The sequence below is a fragment of the Belonocnema kinseyi genome, chromosome 7, assembly GCF_010883055.1.
Source record: "Belonocnema kinseyi isolate 2016_QV_RU_SX_M_011 chromosome 7, B_treatae_v1, whole genome shotgun sequence".
NCBI classification, from domain to species: domain Eukaryota; kingdom Metazoa; phylum Arthropoda; class Insecta; order Hymenoptera; family Cynipidae; genus Belonocnema; species Belonocnema kinseyi.
Window position 1 is genome coordinate 53,769,232 of NC_046663.1, and position 5,318 is coordinate 53,774,549.

The 5,318-nt window shown below is 27.9% G+C and overlaps 1 protein-coding gene across 1 annotated transcript in view; it reads right to left on the reverse strand.

Annotated features, from left to right (window-relative positions):
- Window positions 1-5,318, reverse strand: part of LOC117176844 (ran-binding protein 3) — a 14,365-nt gene that overhangs the window by 1,596 nt on the left and 7,451 nt on the right. The gene's annotated exons all lie outside the window — the stretch shown is intronic.

The window sequence follows — 5,318 nt, forward strand, 5'->3', positions numbered from 1 at the left end:
CAAGATACATGTATAATTACATGTAATATAAACGAAAATCATGATGGCATACGTGGTACTGTTGTCGCAAATTAGCCGGATCATTCGTGCAACGCTCTTAACGGATAGAAATAATTTTGTCCCAACCAAACCGTATGCCATTCAAGATACATGTATAATTACATGTAATATGAACGAAAATCATGATGGCATACGTGGTACTGTTGTCGCAAATTGGCCGGATCATTCGCGCAACGCTCTAAACGGATAGAAATAATTTTGTCCCAACCAAACCGTATGCCATTCAAGATACATGTATAATTACATGTAATATAAACGAAAATCATGATGGCATACGTGGTACTGTTGTCGCAAATTAGCCGGATCATTCGTGCAACGCTCTTAACAGATAGAAATAATTTGGCCCCAATCAAACCGTATGCCATTCAAGATACATGTATAATTACATGTAATATGAACGAAAATCATGATGGCATACGTGGTACTATCGTAGCAATATAACCAAAAAATTTACAGACTTTTTTCACGTATGCCGGTAAGTTTGAACCATGCAAATAGTATGCCGATCACATTTCCTGATGAAACTGATTGTATCATAAATACATATTATGAAGGCATACGTGGTACTATCATCACAAAACCGTTTCAATCAATGCAGGTGTGTACAGGTATGAAAATAGCGAGAACCGCGATAACTGTATGCCATTCTGAAATTGTTCATTTCAAGTAAAAAGTAATTAAATTCCAAAAGGGCATACGTGGTACTATGATCACAAAATGAAGAATTTCGAAACACTTTTAAGGGTGCATGCCAACCCTTATGCCCCGCGGAAACCGTATGCCGATTGTTTTGCGCTGGATTTATTTTTTATGAAACGTCGATCGGTAACCTCGGCATACGTGGTACTATCATCACAAAACGCACCTTTCTTTTGCAATAAACAATTAAGTTAGCCACCAGGTGTTCCGCGGGGACCGGTTGATTTTGCTTGTTCGTTGATAAGCATATTTTTAATGACCGAAACGCAAAAGAGCATACGTGGTCAAATCATCGCACTTTTTGGCAGGCGGACCGACGGCCTATTAATATTGAACCGGGAAACCGGTTCGATTTTGAAATTTTAAGATCAGTTTAGGGGTTGTCCATAAACCAGGGTATCAATTTAGAGGAGAGGGCAGTGGAATTAACGTTACGAACTTACATAACGTTTAGTCTGTTTCCTGATGATTAATTTTAACATAGTTTGCCAATTTTTTGAAGAATCCTTCTTTTCTTTCCTTTGTATCGCTTTTTGATTGAATGCGATGTAAATTAATAGAATGGAATAAAAAAATTCTCCTTGAATTTGCTTTGTACCCTGAAAACCTGGAGATCTCCTTGCATTTTTCACGAGAACCTTGAATAATTTTTTTTGTAAACAGTTATTTTATTAAAATGCGAAAAGTAATTTTAATTTTTTAGTTTATTAAGATATAATTTATCTTTTATTTATTACATAATAAATATAGAAATTTCTAGGTATTTTTTGTAGACTTAACCAACTATTTTATAGATTGCAATTAACCGATTTCAATATTGTGAATAATTCTATAAGTATTTAATTTCGTATCCGCCAATATAGAATGTTAAAGTATGCATTTTGTGTGATATTCAACTTACAAATCATAAAAATTATTAGCTGAACATTTCAATATTAATTCAGTTTCAGAATTAGAATGAGCCATGGCCATAGAGCGGATTTTTCAAGGGTTCCACCCTTGAAAAGATTTTACTAGTTGTAAGATTTCAAATAATTCAATGATTTCAAGGAATAAAAGAGACTTCACGAACAAAGATTTAATGAAAAATATCACAATTATTTCAAAAAATTTGAAAAACGCGTGTATACCAGATTTTTGGTTCGAAATTCATCTTGGTTGAGTAAACATTCTAGTATTTGTTTGAAACTTTTATTATTTTGTTGAAAATCCTACTATTTGTTCAGAACTCACCTTTTTTAGATAATAAATTCGGCTACTTGAATGAATGTCGAATTAGTTTGTTAAAAATTAATTTTTTTAACTTTATCGATTTGGTTGAAAATGTAACTTCCACTTTCAGGGTGGCCGCTGGCCGGGGAAACTGGGAATTTTCTGAGACCGGGGAAAACCGGGAAATGACAGTGAATTTATTTCTTGATCGGGAATTTTACAAATTTTCAGAAGAAAAATCTGTACAAATTTGATTTCAATAGTTTTTTAAATAATTGGTTCAATTGATTTCTTTTTCTTTTTTAATTATGATATTCAGTTTATAATGCGTGATTCGATAATCTTTTACCTGAAAAATTCTCTAATTTAGATTTTTACTTTGAAGCTAATATTTTTAATTTAAAGAATTTTTACGTGCAGTCTTGAAGACTTTAACAATAAAAATTTAAAAACGTTTAAAGTTGCAAATTATTGATAATAAATAGTTTTATTTTATCAACTGTAAATATAAATAAATAATTTTTAAAATGGATCGGTACTTTAAGTATTAAAAACTGTAAAATAATTGATTTGATAAAACGATTCTAAATCCATTGAAAGTTAAAGAATTTCCAGATTCGTAATTAATTCGTAATTAAAGGTTTTTATTAAATTAAAAATATTGTTTCAGTCTAAATTATTCCATTTTTAACCCATTTTATTTTTAAAAAATTTGATTACGAAAAAGGATAACTATTTAATATTTAGCAATATTTGACTTATAATTTAAGCCGACTAAATTAAAGGCAAATATTTAAAAGTATACAGTTTGAAACTTAATTGTTTGAGATAGAATTCTTTGAATTGTTAAAATTTCGAAAAGTTTTTAACATTACAATTTGTATTCTACTTAATAAAATGTTTAATTTGTAAACGAAATTGTTGAATTTTGGTGTATAAATAATAATTCAACACGTATTATTTTTAGAAACATTTGAGTAATTTTAAGAGATTTAGAAATTTTTAAAAGATTCAAAATTAATTAAAAACTTAAAATGATATCAAGTAATTTAAACGAAGTTTTTGAAAAAAATTTTAGAACTTCGAAACATATTTTAAACTGAATAAAAGTTTTTGCAAAATTTTGAGAAAATCTTAAAAATTAAAAAAAATCTTTAAATTCTTCCTGGGTCGTTTTTAATAATATTGGAATTCTCTTCAAATCTTTTTGAATATTCTGTTAAAATAATTTTTTAAAATGAAGAATCATTTTCAATTTTCCTAGGAGTTTTAAGAAAATGTTTTTATTCGTTTGGAGCCTTTCACAATGTTTAACCAAAAGGATATATTTTTAAACAAACGTATTAAATTCTAACAAACCAAAAAATGAATTTAAAAAAAATTCAGGAATTCCCAACCAAAAAGTTGAATTTTCAACAAAAAAGATACATTTTTAAAACAAAGGATTAATTTACTACAAAAAGACGAATATTCAATAAAATTCAAGAAGTCTCAACCAAAAAGTTGAATTTTTATGAAAGAAAAATAATTTTTTTTTAATTTTCAAGAAAGTAGTTCAATTTTAAAACGTTTTTTATTAATTTGTAAGCAAAAGGATGAATTGTTGAACAAAAGGAATAATTTACTACCGAAATTCACGAATTTGCATTAAAATTCAAGAATTCTGAACCAAAAAGTTGAATTTTCAACTAAAAAATATAAATTTTTTAAGAAAAATATTACTTTACTACCAAAAAAGATGAATTTTTAACAAAATTATAGAATTCTGAATAAATAAATTCAGTTTTCAACCAAAAATGAAGAATTGTTTACACAAAAATATTAATTTATTACCAAAAAAGGCGAATATTCAATAAAATTCAAAAAATCGCAACCAAAAAGTTGCATTTTTAAGAAAGCAGTTCAATTTTAAAACGTTTTTTTTTCATTTTAATTAAAAGGATGCATTTTTTAACAGGTGGATTAAATTATAAAAAACAAAAAAATTAATTTAAAAAAATCAAGAATTCTCAATCAAAAAGTTGAATTTTCAACAAAAAAAAGGATATATTTTTTAAACAAAATATTAATTTACTACAAAAAAAAGACGAATATTCAATAAAGGTCAAGAATTCTCAACCAAAAAGTTGAATTTTTAAGAAAGCAGTTTAATTTTAAAACGTTGTTTTTAATTTTTTAATCAAAACGATGAATTTTTAAACAAAAAGAATAATTTACGACCGAAATACACGAATTTTCAATAAAATTCAATAATTCTGAATCAAAAAGTTGAATTTTCAATTCAAAAATATGAATTTTTTAATAAAAATATTAATTTTCTACCACAAAAATCACGATTTTTTAACAAAATTCAATAATTCTGAACCAGCCAGTTAAATTTTCAGCTAAAAATGAAGAATTTTTTAAACAAAAATATTAATTAACTACCAAAAAGGCGAATATTGAATAAAATTCAAGAATTCTCAACCAAAAATTTGAATTAAAAAAAAAAAAAAAAGAATTTTTTTAACAAAAATATTAATCTACTATCAAAAACGTTCATCACATGGAAACGTACTGAAAACTTTACCATATGAACTTGTAGAACAAAAATGTCTCTAAATTCTAAAAAGTTAATACATGTGAAACGTTACCTTGACTGGACCCCACTCCCCAGAAAAGTGTTAACGTAGTTTATGGATAATCCCTTATGGGCGGCTCCTTATGGGCCATTCACAAAATACGTGATACATTTTTCAGGAACTTCCGCTCCCCCCCTGCGTAATACTTTTTCCATTGTTCTTAAGGGCATGTGATACTTACAGTTTCCCCGGCTTTTTTTTCCACAAAAATGAAAAATTTTAAAAACTGTATTCGGAGATGCTATAAAATATCATAACGGACGTCCCCGGACTCTTTTTTGAGGGATGATAACAAAAAAAAATTATTGTGCTAAATAAAAATTTTATGCATATGCATTATTTTGAGGTTACGTCGTTTTTCATCTCTGCCTTTTCGATAATCTTGAAATTATTGATGAAATACACGTTTTTGATCGGCTGCAAAAAGGGTTTGTTCCGGGAGATTAGTTACTATGTTTATTTGCAAGTCCTAAGTTTTCGGCCAAAAATATTGTGTAATTTGGAAGTAACGCTCGGGTGAACTGTAACACACACAACCTCGAAATATACACGCACGTTGTTAGCAATATCAAATATTTTTTGATAAAAAAAAAAAAAACACAAAAAAGTGTGTGGGGACGTCCGTTAGCATGTTCGCTATCATTTCCCAGATTTTGAAGGCAAAACATTTCTTATCCTAGGAAAAAAACCGGGGAAATCTAACGCTGAAAAAATCGATACTATTTC